Below are 20,032 nucleotides of genomic sequence, written 5' to 3'. Positions count from 1 at the left end.
TTTAATTAATAATTTAGCTTAAGTTTAAAGTTTAAGATGATAATGACTATCTAAATACTTGGTTTAAGGTGTTAACTTGTGGAGACTGATTAGGGAAGTTATGTACACTTTCCATGTATCCTCATTGGGGTTGGGGGATATTTTTTACTATTTTTGGCTATTTGAAGCCAACATTTTGTAATTGACTCTAACCCTAAAGAGAGAAAATACTTGTATAAAATGGCTTAAGGTTAGGGATTTTCATATTATAATGAGATAGTAGCTTCTTGTAGTGATATTTAGTTGCAAGGGATTGTAGATTATAATCATGTTACAATTACTGGATTATAAAAATATTTAACTCATTATTGGTGGATGTAGCCTAGGATTTAGTGATCCTCATTAAATATTTTGTCTTATGTTCTCTTCTATGTGCTTTATTATTTTTCTAATATTGGATATATTTACATGTAATTATTATCTCTATCTCATTAATCCTAACAAATGGTATCAGATCAATGTTGTTTTAGTTATCTTCTGCATAAAGGTCATATAGTTTGTTGGAAATATAAGAGGAGTAACTAAGAGGGGAGGAATGAATTAGTTACCACTAAAATAAATTCCAGATCCCTTAGATGTTAGTAAAAAAACAACTCTAAAAATTGGATATTGCTAATGCTTGACAAACAAAGAAATGTTGTAACTCGGTAAACACTATGATTGCTCGGTAAATATTAACATATAAAATTTAGATGTTACCTATGATTACCATTACTTTAACTTACTTTCAAACACATAAAAGTAAATAGCATGAACACATTTGATAGCAAGATTTAATGAGGAAACCAAATTTGGGAAAACCACCAATTGCAGCTAGTTACTATTTTCACTCTTCTAAAGTGAGCCCTATTAGGAGCCAACCTTGTTAAAGGTTACAAAACAAACTATTAGGTGTGACCCTATTAGAGGATTTAATCACCTTGTTAGGAGTGGCCTTGTTAGAGGTCTTGAGATAATTCAGTAAAACTGCTACCTTGCTAAAGGATTTACAAATAGCTATTAAGCTAGCTTCGTTAAGAGATTTAAATCACTACTACAATGTTAGAGAGTGACAATGAGATGACTTGATTTGAATGCATCTGATTTGCTAATTATAGATCTCTGTTCTAGCTTGTACTTGATCCTTCTTGATCAAATATATCTTTTCAGCTCCACAAGGATATTCAACTTATCCTTCACTTCCTCTGCTCATTATCAAATCTTCAATTTGATCCACACACTCATTCATTCGACATTCACAACTTCACCTTATACTTGTATCATCCACATTTTTAAGTCAGCTCAAATACAACTTAGAATAATTAATATTCATCATCTCAATTGGCTAGAACCAATAGATAAATCAATTAAGCTTCATATGCTAAAACAAGAAAATCCTTTGTTAGTCGACCCTATTCAATAGACACTAACTCAGGAATGATTTCCTATGTTAACCAATAGAAGCTTGATTAACACTACAAACTTGCAAAAATCCTTTGGCAACTGAGTGATCTTGGTTAACATTGGTTCCATCCAACTTTCCTTCATTAACCGAGTGAGCTCAATTAACACTCATCTTCAACAAACTTTCCTTTGATGCCCAAGTGAACTCAATAGACACTGCCTTCTAAACTAGGAAAACACAAAAACACTCGGTTGACACAGAAAACCATCTTCACTACCCAAGTGAGCTCAAGATAGACTGACTAAAACTAATATGACATTTTTGCAACATCAAAGACAACACACAATTAATCAATTGTTTTCAACAATTTCACTCTTTGCCATTGATGGAAACACAACATGTCATAGCACGATGAATTTTTTAGAGTAAGAATAAAATAAGAAGCATATCCTTAGTTTCATTCTAATTCTCATCCATGAGAACTCCCTCTATCAATGTGAGCTCTTTCCTACATTTAGATCTCTACCTCTGTTAGAAATCTTCTATCTGTAATGACTTCTCTTTCTTATTGCAAACTTCTCCCTCTTAGAGAAATTTCTTATGAGATCTGATAGTAAACTTCTCCCTCCTTGAAAACACATGCCAAAGGCAAAAACTCTATTAATAACCTCAAGCATTGATTCATTTGCAATGTGTCCTTGCCAATTCTGCATCACTTGATTGATCTTCAACATTTTCTGGTTGATGCATCACTAAACTTCATTTAGTGAGCTTCAGATAGGGGAGTGACCCCTAGCTTACCCCTTAGATACATGAATGCATCTTTAGGTAATGGCTTGGTGAATATGTCTACAATATATTCTTTTGTATTAACATATTCCAATCTGACTTCTTTATCTTGCACTAATTCTCTTAAGAAGTGATATTTTATAGCAATGTGCTTAGTTTTGGAATCCATCACTAGTTTCTTTGATATATTGATTGCATTGTTGTTATCATAGTATATGACAACTGGATCCTTGATTTCTATCTTCATACCTACCAATAATTTTTTGAACCAAACAATGTTTGAATAATTAGCTACTGCTAGCACATATTCTGCCTCTGCTATGGATTGAGATGTACAATTTTGCTTCATGCTTGTCCAAGACACTTGTCTTTTACCAAGAAAGAATGCTCTACCAGTAGTGCTCTTTCTATCATCAATAGTTCCTACCCAATCAACATCAGTAAACACCTTCAAGTCCAAATTACCTCCAATTTTGTACCATAAGCCATACTCTTTAGTACCTTTGAGATGATTCTCTTAATTTCCATCATGTGATTTTCTTTCGAATTTGTTGAGAATCTTGCTACCATTCTAACTGCTAATGCAATATCAGGCCTTGTATGCACTACATATTGTAGTTTTCCAATCATTGATATGTATGTGGTTTGATCTACTGCCTTGGAATCATCATTTTTGGAAAGCTTATGTCTAATACACATAGGAGTTCCAATAGGTTTTGAATCTTCCATTCCAAATTTCTTCAGTATCTCCTTGATATATTTAGATTGAGTGATGTAGATACCATTTTTGTTCTGCTATATCTACAACCCAGTAAAGAATTTTATCTCACCAAACATAGACATTTCAAATTCTTTACTCATTTCTTTTGAGAGTGCCTTGCATATGTCATCATTTCCTATGAATAAAGTATCATCAACAAATATTTCTTCCAACACAATCTTCTGGTTTGATCCTTCTTTGATATACAAGCTACTATTATCATTTGTTCTTTGAAAACCAATCTATACCAAATAATTATGTAGTCTTTCATACCAAGCACTAGGAGCTTGCTTGAAACCATATAATACTTTGTGTAGTTTACAAATCATGTTTGTCTTGCTAGGATCTACAAAACCTTCTGGTTGCTCAATGTAAACTTCCTCATCAAGAATTCCATTCAAGAATGTAGATTTAACATTCATCTAATATACTTTAAATCCTCTATGTGCTGCATATGCTAGGAAAGTTCTAATACCTTCTAATCTTACAATAGGAATTTTTTTTTCACTATAATCAATACCTTCTTCTCGAGAATAAACTTTACATACTAATCTTCCTTTGTTTTTTGAAACTTCTCCATCTTCATTTAGCTTATTTTTCAACACCCATTTTGTGCCAATTACATTTTTATCCTTGGTTCTAGGAACAAGGGTCAAAGTTTTGTTCTTCTCAATTTGTTCTATTTCTTCATTCATTGCCTCAACCCAACTTTCATTATTAAATGCATCTTTAACATTTCTAGGTTCAAATTCAGCAAGTAAACATGTACCTTTTAATTTACTTGTTGTCATTGTTCCATCAAATTTGTCTCCAATGATCTGATTAGGTGCATGATGTCTTGTAACATATCTTACTAACATAGGAACTTTGGATAATGAATGATTTTTTCAGATTTCATCATGAACTTCAATGTTAAGCTTGGGCCTCACTGTCTGTGACTTAAGTCCATTAGACTCAGTTTGAACTAGCTTAGTAGCCTCTAGCTATGACTGATGTTGCACTATATGCAACTTAGTAGCTTTTGGGGATTTTGGGGACTTGGGAGGTAAAGCCTCATTTCCTTCAGATGTGTTTGGCAAAGTATTAGGTTCATAGTAAATGAATATTTTGTAATCCTCTAGCTCTTTGCTTCTTTCTTCTTCACTCCTTTATGCAAACTCATCAATTCTAACATGTGCACTTTCTATGATTTTATGAGTACATAGATTCAAACATTTGTATGCTTTACTTTTATAGGAATATCCTTAGAATATGCCTTCATCACATTTTACATCAATTTTACCTTTTCTAGATTCTTTGAAGATATAAAATTTTCTGCCAAATACTTTCAGGTAACTTACATTATGTTTGTAGCCATACCATTGTTCATAAGGAGTTTGTTTTGAGTCTTTCTTCAACTATACTCTGTTCAAGGTATGAACTACAGTGTTGATAGCTTCCTTCTAGTATTTGATAGCAAAATTCTTTTCAATCATCAATGTTCTTGCACAATCCATGATGGATCTATTTCTTCTTTCAGCTATACCATCCTTCTGACGTGTACCAAGGGTTGATACCTATCTTTTGATTCCTCTTTCAATGCAAAAATTATTGAATTCATTGGAGATGAATTCACCACCTCTGTCTCATCTCAAACATTTTAATTTCTTTCTAATTTTATTTTCTACTCTTGCTAGATGTCACTTGAACTTTTGAAAGGATTTAGATTTTTCTTTTAGGTACATTACAGTCATCAATCTAGAATAATCATAAAAAAAAAGAATGAAAAACTTTTCTCCATTGTAACTTTCTTTCCAATAGGACCACATAAGTTAGTATGAACAATCTGTGAGACTTCTTCAGATTGATAGTTTTTTCTTTTGAAAGTAGTCTTTCCCATCTTACCAATTTGGTAATTCTTGCATAGACCCATGTTAGGTTTTTTCAAATTAGGAAGACCTCTTACTCTCTTATGTTTTCTAATATCAACCAAATTATCAAAGTTTACATGACATAGTCTTTTTTTCCATAACTAACTTTATTCTACTTGAGCAATAAAACATGAACTTTCACTAAGATCAAGATAAAATTGGTTACCTTTTGTTTGTTTGCTAGATCCAACCAGATTTCTTTTTCCATCCAATAGTTTGGCTTGCCTCTTATGAATTCTACCTTGAATCCAATGTTATTTACCTATGCCACACTTAGCAGATTATGCTTCAATCCTTCAACCCAATAAGCATTGTCACATACAAGTTCATTGGTTAATGAGATATGTCCTTTACCTTTTATGCAACAAGGTTCATTATTTCTAAATCTCACACTACCTCCATCATAAGGTTCCATATTCTCAAATTTTGTTTTATCTTGAGTCATATGATGTGAGTAGCCACTATCAATAATCCATGTATCATTTTTTCTAACATGAGAGATAAGTGTCATCTTATCTTGTTCATCATCAGATTCATCCTTTACAACAATATATACCATTCCATCTTCACTATTATCAAAATTTTTAGCCCTAAAACAAGATTTCTTACATAAGTTGTCCTTGTGTTTTCTTGTAGTTCTTGAAATCCTTCTTGCCTTTGTACTTATTACTTTTCTCTTCATCGTTGTTTTCTCTATTTGGACAGCTTGCAACAATGTGACCAACTTCTTCACAAGAAAAGTAGATCAGAGGAATTTTACCTTTGTACTTTCCTCTGGCTTTGGAATATTTTCGTGCAAGTAGGGCTTCAATAACTTCAAGATCACTTGCTAAACTTTCTTCTAATGTTCCATCTTCTTCATTTCCTGATTGACTAGATTTTGACTTTTTAACATAGTTATCATAGTTATCTAATTCAAAAGTTGTCAATCTTCCAACTAGACCATCCAATGACATTTTTCAATTTGGATCACATCTCATCTCATAAATAGAAGACAGTCTAATTGCATAAATAGGAAGAAGAGTTTTGAGTACTTTACTTACAATAGATTCCTCCTTAATGTCTCCTCTAGATGCTTTGATTGCACTTACATTGGCCTAGATTCTTTCCACATATTTTGCAATGTTTTCATCTTCTTTCATTCTGATTTGATCAAATTATGCTCTAAGGCTTTCTACTTTGGCTCTTTTTACATTGTCATCTACTCCATAGATATCTTTTAGTTTGGTCCACATTTCATGAGTTGTTTTACAATATTTTATTTCATCAAATTCAACATAACTGAGAGTAGAAGCAATATCAATCATCATGATGTTATGGTTCTTCTTTTCAGCAATATCTTCAATTGATAATGTTCTAGTGGGAGTCTTTTATTTGGCATCAAGATATTTGCAACCTGAATCACTGATACTATCTAGATGTAGTCTCATTAGTCCTTTTCATGCTGCAAAATTATCTCTATCTAGCTTAGGAATTTCTTTTCTATAAGACATCCTAATCTCTAGCTTAGGTCCTTGAAACCTTCTCTGCAAGCACCAAAAGCTCTAATACCAATTGTTGGAAATATGAGAGGAGTAACTAAGAGGGGAGGGATGAATTAGTTACCACTAAAATAAATCCCAGATCCCTTAGATGTATGTACAAAAATAAAATCTAAAAACTAAATATTGTTGATGCTCAACAAACAAAGAAATGTTGTAACTCGGTAAACACTATGATTTCTTGGTAAATATTAGCATATACACCTTAGATTTTATCTTTGATTACCTTTACTTTAACTTAGTTTCAAGCACATAAAATTAAATAGCATGAACACATTTGACACCAAGATTTAATGTGGAAACCCAATTTGGGAAAACCACCAATTACAACTAGTTATTGTTAAATCACTCTTCTTAAGTGAGGCCTATTAGGAGTCAACCTTATTAAAGGTTACAAAACAATTTGTTAAGTGTGACCCTATTAAAGGATTTAATCACCCTATGAGGAGTGGCCTTGTCAGAGGTCCTAAGACAATTTAATAGAATTGCCACCTTGCTAGAGGATTTACAAATAGTTGTTAAGCTAACTCTATTAAGAGATTTAAATCATTGCTACAATGGATAGAGAGTAACAATGAGATGAACTGATTTGAATGTAACTGATTTGTTGATTATAGATCTCTATTCTAGCTTGTACTTGATCCTTCCTAATTGAATATATCTTTTTAGCTTCACAAGGGTATTTAGCTTATCCTTCACTTCCTCTACTCATTATCAAATCTTCAATTCAATCCACACACTCATTTATTTGACATTCAAAACTTGGCCTTATACTTTTATCATCCACATTGTCAAGTTAGCTCAAATACAAATTAGAATAATTAATATTCATCATCTTAGTAAGCTAGAACCAATAGATAAATCAATTAAGCTTAATATGCTAAACCAAGAAAATGCTTCGTTAGCCAAACCTGCTCAGTATACACTAACTCAAAAATGATTTCCTATGTTAACCAATAAAAGTTCGGTTAACACTAGAAACTTGCAAAAATTCTTTGGTGATTGAGTGAACTTGGTTAGCATTGGTTCCATCCAACTTTCCTTCATTAATTGAGTGAGCTCAGTTAACACTCATCTTCAACAAACTTTCCTTCAACACCCAAGTGAACTTGGTAGACACTAGCTTCTGAACTAGGAAAATACATAAACACTCAGTAGACACTGAAATCTATCTTCATACCCGAGTGAGCTCGAGATACACTAAATGAAAGTGATATGAAATTTGTGTACATCAAAGATATAACACAATTAATCAATTATATCCAACAGTTTATTGGGTTTCAGTTGTAATTCAATATGAATTATATTTAATTTTGCTTTTTCTAATGATCTAATGGATTATGTAAATGCTTAGTGCAAATTGAAAGAACATTATAGTTTTGGGTGAAGATATGATAAGTATGAGATCTAGAAGTGAATATAGATAATTTTTTTACAAAAAGTGTATAGATAGGATCCTATGGTAGGTATTTTGTCTCTGTGAGTTTGGCCCAATGGATAAAGCACTGGCCATCCTTGTGAGTTAATCTAAATGGAATGTTTTCCATAATGCAGAATACTATAATCAATCAATCTTTTATATTTATGTTAACTAAGTGTGAAAATGTTAGCCTATACTTGATTCATGATGTCTAGAGTTTGGTAAAATAGCTAATTGCCATATCTCAATATCATTGAATTAGAAGAAATAAGGATTAATAATCTATCCATTTAATGGATAGATTAAATGGATAGATTAAATGTGTGATATTTATATGTGTGATGTATGTTATTTACTATTATTTAATTTATTGTTATTTAGCATATAGTGAACAAAGGGTTAAGTAATAAACAAAATGTAAAGTCATTGATGAGTTGTTGTATGGACTAAGTGATTTTATGAGTTTGTTTATGTTGTTTGAAGTTAGTGAAAGTTGAATTTGCTCATTTCGATATGAGGATAATTGATTCACAACCCTGTGAGTTATTCTAAATATTTTAACAACTTTAATCTTTCACTACTTAAACATCATTGTAGATCTTAGGGATTGATTAGGTTCAATCAAGTTCAATAAATCTAACTATTGTTTTTTCCTTCTACTCCTTTCTTGATACTTCAAAAAACTTCTCTTTAAAAAATTTCCTTTGATTGGATAACAAAGTCAATTTGTGCATTAAATACACTAGCTCATCAATCCTTATTATTTATGTGTTTTGACCAATCCAAAAATTCAACTATGTCGGCCTCAAACTCAATTATTTTACAAATTATTATTTTGTTGAAACTCAGTCATCACTATGTTCTTCTGCTCAATGAACACTATGTAGCTTGACCTCTATTGTTTTGTGTCACTTGACTTACACTAACTTACTTGGTCTTTACTGTGCTTAGTTGCTACTACATTTTTGCATTTATATTGCTTGTCTATAACTATCACTTGGTTGATATAGTTACAATTTTTCTAATTGTAGTTTCCAACAACAAATATATTTACAAAGGTGGTAACAAGGGAGAAGTTGAACTCCTCTTCAGCTTTAGTTGGTCTTCTAGACTGAACTACATAAAGGAACAGTTGAGTCCACAATGGTTTGATCTAGAGGGAGTCTCATGTGGTAGCGTTATTGCTACAAGATCAAACTTTAAGTGGGAGATTGTTGTTTTGTGTAGAGCTTGTTCAATCCCCATGTGGGAAACTATTAGCTTGTGGTGACTGATCATGGAAGTACTATACACTTTCCATGTATCTTTGTCAAGGTTTGGGGCTATTTTTGGCTATTTGTTGGGTCAACTTGTTATAACCGACTCTAACCCTAAAGAAAAAATTCTTATATAAAATGGCTTAGGGTTAAGGATTTTGATATTATGATGAGATGGTATAGCTTCTTGTAGTAGTATTGAGTTGTAAGGGATTGCAGATTATAAATAGGTTGGAATCAATGGATAATAAGAATATTGGACTCAATGTTGGTGGACGCAGTCTACCAATTGGGTGGGCCACATTAAATCTTGTTTCATGTGTACTCTTTTGTATGTTTTTTTTTTTTTTTTTCAGATATTGGATATATTTGCATGTAATTGTTATTTATGTCTCATTAATCCTAACATAAGGTATAAGGTTTAAGTCTCCAAATATAAATGTGATTTATTTTACAAATTTATTTGAATAAATCAATTTATGAATTTTATGAATGAGATGAAAAGTTTGAAGCAACATAATATATCTATAATTTTGTTTGACATGTATTATAATAAAAATATTAGAATCTTGAGTAATATTATAATAATTTGTATGAGAATTTTTTTTTAAAAAAAAGTCACAATGACTATAATTTTTTTTTGGAGAGTAAAAAATTATTATATTATAAATTAGTTTAATTAATTATTTTAAAGTATTTAAATTGGAAAAAAATAGTTTTGTAGAATTACTAGTTCATATACAAAAATTATTATTAAATATTTAGTAAAGATTTTATATTTGTCTAATAATAAAGAATTTATATTATTGAAAAAGTTTTAAATCCTAAAGTCATAAGATATGTACCCCTAGCTTGCACACTGATCAATCAAATTTATCTGATAAGATAAATTGTTCTATTTACTAAATTAAAAATTTCAGCAAATTTTTAATTTGTTATTTAATTAATAAATACCATAAAACTGTCACATTCAACTAATCGAAATACCCGTCACTGTTGTCGCTACATACACGTGGCCATCTTTGTGATTATAATCTTTGTAAAGAAAAGCAACTATTATTATTTGTTCATACATTAGTACAATAAAATATTTAAAAATTTAAAAAAAAAATTATTTTTAAGTTGAATTTGATGATTTCATCATGAAAAATGTTAATAGTATTATGTTTACTCAAGTGTCTCCTTTGAGCTAGATAAGAATCAAGTATTTATTACTAATGAATAATGATAGATATATTATTATTATTATATTCAACGTGATTCTTCTTTAGATATATTATTATTATTATATTCAAGGTGATTCTTCTTTATGTTAAAAGATGATATCTATATGTTATCTATCTATTAATTTGTGTTTCTCTTTTCTTTTACATAATGAATAAAGGAAATATTCCATTGTTCTTGAGACTATTCTAAAGTTATAAATATACTTTTTAAATTCTAACTTTTTTATCAATTAGTTTTGTTCAAAGAATATGCTCATTTGTTTGTTTCATTCAAAATTGACATTTTGATCAATTATTTTGGAAGATAGAATTCAATAGTGAAGTAATCAATCATAAGTTTACACTTCATCCATACACACACATTGCACCATCACCGTAGCATTTTAATCCATTTTGGCAAATAGAACTGCCGGATCCTTGAGATAGCAAGATTCATGCATGAGAACTAATGAATGGGTCACTTGTGAAGAATATTTTGGAATGGGCGTTTTCTGTATAAAGGACAGTTTATACTTATTTGTAATAGTGAACAAAGAATATGCAGAGTCTCAGCTGTCATTGCATGAAAAGCTGTTTGTAAAAATATTATATAATCTTTGTAAAGAAAAAGCAAAGCAAAGCAACTTTATAATCTTTGTACAGAAAATCAACTATTATATAAAAATATTTGATTGTACTAACCTGATTATATCGACAAATCCTTCCTAAGGAGTTGCGAAGTTCTGTGGGATTCTCTGGGGTCCATCTTCTAGAAGTGTTTGACATTACGACCAAAAAGGTCCCTGAATTGAAATTTCTGATAACAAAGAGAGAGTTCTAAACTTACACGTTTTGTACCAAAAACACATAAATGAAGCAGTTACAGAGAACAAAAATGATACTTGTAAGTTTAGAACCTGCTTCATTTATGTGTTTTGGTACTTGTAAATCTTTTGGATGCCATGAATTGATTCATACAGCATTGCAGAATCATCAACAAACACGACAAACGTCTCTCTGGAAGGTCTGCATTTTCCTTTCCCTTCTCTTGTCAAATTTCAGACTTTTAAAGCGTTTCTGGTCTTTTTATTTTTCTCTTTCTGGCGTAGGATTTGATTGATTCACAGACCTCTTCATTTTGAGTAGATTACACGATGCAATCTACCTGTTCATATCTCCAATCATTAACCTCCACACCCTTGTACGATCATGTATTTAAGAGCATCTTCTGAATCAATTGAAACCTCTGACCAAATATTGCAAATTCATGACCAGACCATGTGTTTCAAAGCATATAGCAGTTAATTTATTCTTCCATGTTACCCATTTAATACCTGAATTATACCTAATGCTGTACTGATCATGTGTTTATTAATGAAATGGTATTCAGGTTGAAGTTAATATATTTTCCGATCAATTTGCACAATTTGCTGTTCCTATGGCTGCTGAAGGGAGTCCTGCAACTATAACAATGGAACAAGAACTGACTTCGGCTATGAAAGAGGGTACGTACTGTTGATCCTTGTGAAAAAAAATTTCATTTGTTTTTCTTGAACTTCAATTATACATAGGAAACTATATGAAAACAGTTTAGTATTAACAAAACTATATTATTATAGAGGATTTCCGAAGCTCACAATATAATATTGTACACATGTAAAGCAGATGCTCTGGACAAAACATTTGAAGAAGAAGAAGAAAATGGCGGCGACATTGAAGCAGGTCATACTCCTCATCCTGCCACTACGAACGGACCAACTTCTCATGAGACACAGATAAAAGATGAGAAGTGGAAGTATATCACTTGCGGATTAATACTCTTTGGGCTTTCCCTCCCATTTTTTGGGCTCTATTTCACTCATTGGCATAGCGTCACCAATTTGTCGGCTGTTACGATATGTTTGTTCGTTTTTTCTATCATTTTTGGACTGGTCTCTTACATCGTCTATCAAAAAATTGGAGAGGAAGAGCGATTAAAATCAGAGGGAAACCCAGATACCCATGGAATTGCCATTTGCTCAGTTCAGTTAAGTCTTTTCTTCTTGTTTGTATTTTTGACAGCCACTGTGTACGTTCTGGTTGCCGTCAATGCCATCTGCAAATATATCGGGGCCCACAAGGCATAAATTGTTTGGTTTTAGGTGTAGATGGCTTTGTTATGCAATCAGTTTGTTTTGTTTTATTTCAGTTCTCTGAGGTGTGCTCTTGGACTTGACCGATGTAAATCTTCTTCGCTATGTTATAAATTCTTGTGTACTTCATTTTTGATACTATCTGTTATTGTTCCACTTATCCAATGTAAATCTTCTCATATGAAATGGTATGTCATAAATTCTTGTGTTAAGGGTACCTTTCTTTAACTTGTCTTTTTATATAACATCTGTTAAAACTGAATTTATCTAACATAAATCTTTTCATTTGTAATGGTATACATTTCCTGAATTTTGATTTATTATGCAATTATCCAATGTAAATTCTTTTATATTTTTCTATGTAATGATAATGGCAAGGTACGATAAAAGTTTGAAGTAAAATTTAGTTTTTAAACATTTATCATTCTCTTTTAGTTCTTTTACTAAATATGAATCTTTTTAAAGTAATAATTATGATAATATTGTCTAGTTTACACATCTCTCTCTCTCTCTCTCTCTCTCTCTCTCTCTCTGTATATATATATATATATATATATAATTTTATTGGTTGCAAGTTATGTAATTGTTATTTTTACTAAATATAATATTTAAGGTAGAAGGGGATGCATAAGTCATAAACTTTTTAGATTCTTAGTCTAGTTCTACCACAATTCATTGAATGTGTAAAGAAGAATCAAACTCACATATTACTAACACATTAATAAAAAATACTCGTGTTATGACACCATCATTTATTTAATTTGAATTCAAAGTATTACAAATATATATCCTAAATGCTATATCATTCATTAATTCATACTCATCATCACTTGAACATAACTTCGTATAAACACCTTGAATACATGATGCCTCATTATATAGAGGTCTTGAGAGCTTCTTAGTCAACATCTTATGTTAGAGAAAAATGTTTAATGCTTTTTCATTTAAAAAAATGGATAGAAAATGGTGTAGACTCAACTAATTCAATGATCCATTTCAAACATTTGAAATTTACATATACAAAAATATAATTGATGTAACTACATTTGAGCAATTACATAAGTACAATAATAGTGAAATAAAAAAATTAATATTTACTTTTATGCCAACATTAACTAGCTATGTCAACATTCCCTCCCTAATTACATTGTTCCTTTAAATGTACAATCCAAATCTCTAAATTGATGATAGTCAAGGGATCCACTTTAAGCCTTACACAAAAAAAAATAGTGGTAACATAAATCAAATACACATTTTAAGAATATCTTCTAAAAAAGAAGAAGACCTTGACCAAGTGAGGCTCCAAGCTCTTTCTTAGCCCATGTAATTTAAGTATCACTTTGAGCTATGTTTGTAAGATTTGATGATGAACAAATCCACAAACCCTAGATATCATGGAAATAACCTGTTACAAGGAAGAAAAAAAGGAGAGAGAGAGAGAGAGAGAGAGAGAGAGAGAGAGAGGTTTTCTCAACAAATAAGAAAATTGTATTTTTTATGCAAAACAAAATGAATGAAATTACAACTGATCAATCCTAATGAAAGAGATCAAAAACCCTAGAAGGGAAGCCCTGAGAGGTAAATTTGATTTAATAATTACTAATTAATTATTAAATGAAAATGCAAGGTGCTTAAAGTGGAATCTTAAGAATGGAGAAAAGTTAATTTAATAAGTTACATTGAATTACCCTTTTTCTCTAACACCCTCCTTAAGATGATAAATAATGCAGCTAAAAGTAATGTAGAAAGAGCAAGGTAACTACAATGCAATGTGAAAAACAAACTTGGTTCTTGAAAAAAAGGCCTGATAAGGTACCTAATCAAAATCAAATCTCTAAGAAATGAAGAAATAGAGAAAATCCAATGGGGAAAATCCTACTCCCAAAAGAGATAGAAGAGAATGCACAATTGAAACATCTCAAGGGAATCTCTCAAGACCATAAGTACGATAAAAGCCTCCATGATAGAAGCTTGAGACTCTGTAGACCCCCAAAATGGTAGAACTCGTATATCGATGAACATGCTAATTTGGCTCCAATCTGAAGGAAACAAAGGAAGTGGACAATGTTAGAGTAAATAATTAATTTATTAATTATTTATTCTATTTAATTAATCTTACTTAGGTAAATGCATTTATATAATATTTTGTATTTAATGCATGTAGAGGTTAGTTGTTGACAACACGAGAGTTTGTTCCCTTCTAGCATGTTCCACCTTTTGTGGATATGTGTTGAGTTGTCATCCTTATCTTCTACCACCTTCCAGCTTGTTCTACAAGCTTCCATGAGGTCTTTATAACCAACCTCTCTCTCATTGTATTTTCATAACATTGTGCATATTGTAAATACATTTTCTTCTTGTGTTTGCACATATTGTCTCTCATGTCCGTTTAGGGTTTTTCCCTTGCTCCATGCTCTTCCTCTTCTTGGCTTCTCTTTGACAGGTTCTCGCATGCAGGTGATCTTGGGCATCTTCAGAGTTGGCTTTCCTCAACTCCAACAGACAAGAATGATAAAATTAATGTATATAAGGTGTAGCCAGAAGTCCTATTTGATGCTCAAAGGAGAAGGCATGAGAATCCTAAAATAGAATCTCTAATGGAGGTGGGATAATAGGTGTGATAAATCTGTCATCTGAGGGGAGATGTGTGTCCTATGGTATATCCTCAACAATTGTAGTATCTGGCTCGATGAATGGAGCTACAATAGTAGGAGATGTTGAAGAGTAATCATGTGCAAGAGATAGAATATAAATAGGATGTGGAAGTGTACAAGTCACAACACTAGTCTTAGAAACAACACATAAGTTCAAGCAACCTGACTTCACCTCAATAGATGCTCGTGAAAAAAGAGAGTGAGTCTCCAATAGTGGAGATGGTGGACCAAAATGTGAGAAGGAATATAGGATGGAAGTATGATCAAAACTCCCTATAGCAATAATATTACTTGTCTCACTATCTCTTATATGCACTAAATCTTGTGCAAACACAACTATCTTTCCTATACCACGGTGTGTAATCTGATAAATTTACAGAGAAGGTTAGAGGAAAAAGATGGAACAAAAAGTACATCATGAAATGTATCATCATCAATGTTAGTAGAACCTTTCCCATATACAAACATAACAATGTTGTTCTCCATCAAAATGTGTGGAGTAGGAGAAGCCTCAAAAGAAGAGAACAAATCCTGAGAAGATGCCATATGGTGTGAAGCACCTAAATCCAATAACCATCTAGAAGAATGAGGAATAGTAGTTGCACATAGTGCACAACCCTTTCCTATATCTTTACCATCTGACTGAAATGATGATGAAGAAGAAGAACTGTGAGAAGTAGAAGGAATATCAATTTTGCGCTTCTAAAGGAGAGTTGTCAAATCTAAAACCTATTTGGCATAGCCATCTAGCTTCTTCTCATAGCAATAACACTCATAATGATTAGGCTTATTAAAATAAGCACACTTTCATCTTTCTAGTTTTGATTTACCCCCCTGAGGAGGAGATGGCCCCGATCAACTATGAGTGCTAGAATCAATCTGATATTCTGTAGAATGAGATTTATGTGTCTTCTCCTTCATCCTTGAAGATGGTCAAGATACCAATGCATAAGTCTGTGAGCCTATGAGAGAAACAAAATAAGAGAGATTATCTTTCTGTCAATTTAAACGATCACAAAAAACCTCAAACGATGACATGATAAATCTATTACCCAGATGATGCAGAGGATTTGGTATCTTAGGCTTTCTTCTCTCCCAAATGCTCCCTTGTTTTCTCTAACCATCCAATAGTTATTATTGTTAGGATCTTCTAGATCCATGGGATCAAGTTCACCTCAAAGGTATAATTGATCTTTGAAAGATTCCAAGATTGCAAGACTAAACTAGTCCAACGAGTTCCTCAAATACCTAACCCTCTTTGTTAGTCTTCCCTCGTAGAATATCAATATTCTACCTAGGACATTTCCAAAAATTCCCTTAGAAATTTATTAGCCTTCTTAACCATCTATAGTCACTCTAAACCTTTATGCACACTTCTGGACCCTTCACCAATCTAATTGGTATAAAATTTACTAGGAGATCTAAGTGCCCAAATGCCTATTAGGCCTAATTTCATTGTTTGGTGTTAAAACTCCCAAATTCTCAAAATGACCCCATAAAAAATCTTGAAAATATTTAAGGCACTTGTGAACACTATCAGATTCCAAAATCTTAACTTCAAGTTGCACCCATGACCCTAGTTTTAGCCAGGCCCTAGTTTTAAGACTATTAATTAGGCCTCTAGACCAATGAGCATAAACACTTGCCAAAATGGTCTCCAATATTTGTTTCTACTCCTTACACCACTAAATCCTTTCAAGGGGTTATCTAGTGATTCAAAAAAAACTATTCATCCTTTTCCACAAGGCTATGGGTGCATGTGCCAAACCATTGTTTCCTTTGTCTTGGCTCACTTGTTCTCAACAGTCAGTCATAGGGCTTTCCATTTGATCCAAGGAACATGTAGAGAAAACACAAACATGAAAAAGAGCACTATGTATAGACTCTAACCCCACTTCCCCAATGGTTTCATCCATTTACATTGGTGGTTAGAGTCATTTCTTACTAAACAACATTATGACTGTCCTTTGAAAACCTGAGACCTAAAAAAAATCCTAACTTTGTACACTAGTAACTTGAAAGAAAAGTACTTATTGACAAGAAATAATATTGAAATTATCTACATTCCCATGGATCCTAATCGACTCCTCCAATCTATACAAGCCATTTACAACAAGAAAACACTAGAATTCGAGCAAAATACTGCTACAATTGTCCGTACAGAGGTGCAAAAAATAGTAATTACAACCCAAATTTTCATTAACCTTCTTTGAGCATTGAATCAATTCTTATCTCCCAATCATGGGTGGTTATAACTAATCTAACTAGAAATTGCTCCATTCTTGCAAAAGTTGTCAAAGTTGCTTGAGAAACTTTTCAAAATTGCTAGCAACTTTGTGCATAATGAACATTTTGGCCCATTTTGACAAATTTATGTTTGAGTGGTTGAACCTTGACCCTTGATAATATATATAGGGTCCTAAAAAACTCCTTAAACCCATCCTACACTAAAATAGAAATGTTTCACTATTCTAAGCCAAAATAGCAACTATTAGGAACTTGTCACCTAGTGAGCACTATAGGCTCTTACAAACATATGGTTGACCAATCTTACATCCAACCCATTGTAATTTATTCAAGAACACCCACAAACAACTAAACCAACTCAAAAAACACATAAAAGCATGAAAAGGGGAGATGTCCTACACCATACTCCCCTGGGACAAAAAATCAAGTCACTTGAGTTAAGAGGTCTTCAATGGCGACCCCATGTTTTAGAATGTTTCCCTCTATCATCCAAGTAGCCTTAGAATTAGGAAGTCCTTGCCACTTGATGAGGTATTCCTTCTAGTTACCCTTCCTAGTCTTCCTTCCTAGAATGCCAATCTTCATCCTAGGATGTTTCCACACATTCCCTTAAACACTTATTAGGCTTCTTAACCCTCTAGAGTCACTCTGAACCTTTATGTATAGTGGATCTTTGAAGGATTCTAAGATTGCAAAGCTAAACTAGTCCAACTAGTTCCTCAAATACCTAACTCTCTATGTTAGTCTTCCCTCTTAGAATGCCAATCTTCTGCCTAGGATGATTCCACACATTCCCTTCGACACCTATTAGCCTTCTTAAACATCTAGAGTCACTCTAAACCTTTATCCACCCTTCTGGACCCTTTACCAATTCAATTGGTCTCCAATTCACTACAAGACCTAATTGCTCAAATGCCTATTAGGCCTGATTTCATTATTTGGTGTTAAAAATCCCAAATTCTACAAATGAACCCATACAAAACCTTGATAATATTTAAGGTACTTTTGAACATTATAAAATTCCAAAATCTTAACTTTTGGTTCCACCAAAAACCTTAGTTTCAACCAGGATCTAGTTTTAAGCCTATTAATTAGGCCTCTAGACCAGCAAGCATAAACAATTTCCAAAATGGTATCCAATCTTTGTTTCTACTCCAAAAACTAAATCTTATCAAGGGATTATCTAGGGCTTCCAAAAACACTATTCATCCATTTCCATGAGGCTATGGGCACATGTGCCAAAGCATTGTTGCCCCTGTCCTAGCTCACATGTTCTCAATTGTTAGCCATAGGGATTTCCATTTGATCTAAGGAAATGGTTGAAAAAATAAAAAAAAAGAACAAAAAAACTATGTACATACTCTAACCCTACTTCCCTCACGATTTCAACCATTTCCACCGATGTTTATTAGGTTAGAGCCATTTCTCGTCAAACAACATTGTGACTATCCTTTAAAAACTAGATACCTACAAAAACTCCTAAGTCTATACACTAGTAACTTGAAAGAAAACTACTTATTAACACTAAAACTTATTTGAATTATCTACATTCCCATGGATCTTGACCTACTGCACCAATCTATACAAGTTGTACACAAACAAGAAAATAGTATAGTTCTAGCAAAATACTGCCACAGATGTCCGTATAGAAGTACAAAAACAATAATTGCAATCCAAATTTCCATCTAATGTTTAGTCTTTTTAGGATCTCTTAGATCCTTTGGATCAACTTCTCCTCCAAGGTTTAATTGATGTTTGAAAGATTCTAAGATTGTAAGGCTGAACTAGTCCAACAAGTTCCTCAAATACCTTACCCTCTTCGTTAGTCTTCCCTCCTAGAATGTCAATCCTCTGCCTAGGATCTTTCCACACATTCCCTTAGAAATTTATTAGCCTTCTTAAGCATCTAGATTCACTTTAAACCTTTATCCACACTTCTCTACCCTTTGCCAATCCAATTGGTCTAAAATTCACAAGGAGACCTAATTGCCCAAATGCCTATTAGGCATGTTTTCACTATTTCATGTTAAAACTCCCAAATTCTCCATATGACCCTATACAAAAGCTTGAGAAATTATAAGTTACTTGTGAACACTATCACATTCCAAAATATTAACTTCTGGACCCATAACCATAGTTTTAGTTAGTCCCTAGTTTTAAGCCTATTTATTAGGCCTCTAGACCAGTGAGCATAAACAATTGCCAAAATGTTCTCCAATCTTTGTTTCTATTCCTTCCACCTCTGAGTCCTATCAAGGGATTATCTAGGGCTTCCAAAAAAAATATTCATGCTTTTCCATAAGGCTATGGGCACACATGCCAAAGCACTACTGCCCCTATCCTAGCTCACCTTTCAAAATATTAACTTCTGCACCCATAACCATAGTTTTAGTTAGCCCCTAGTTTTAAGCCTATTTATTAGGCCTCTAGACTAGTGAGCATAAACAATTGCCAAAATGTTCTCCAATCTTTGTTTATATTCCTTCCACCTGTGAGTTCTATCAAGGGATTATCTAGGGCTTCCAAAAAAAATATTCATGCTTTTCCATAAGGCTATGGGCACACATGCCAAAGCACTACTGCCCCTATCCTAGCTCAATAGTTAGCCATAGGGCTTTCCATTTCATCCAAGGAATTGGTTGCAAAAGAAAAGAAAAGAAAAGAAAAACTATGTAAAGAATCTAACCCTATTTTA

This window comes from Cupressus sempervirens, chromosome 10 (genome assembly GCF_028749045.1).
Source record: "Cupressus sempervirens isolate cs-2001-9-10 chromosome 10, ASM2874904v1, whole genome shotgun sequence".
NCBI classification, from domain to species: domain Eukaryota; kingdom Viridiplantae; phylum Streptophyta; class Pinopsida; order Cupressales; family Cupressaceae; genus Cupressus; species Cupressus sempervirens.
The sequence above is the reverse complement of the archived record's forward strand: the minus strand, read 5'-3'. Positions refer to the sequence as shown.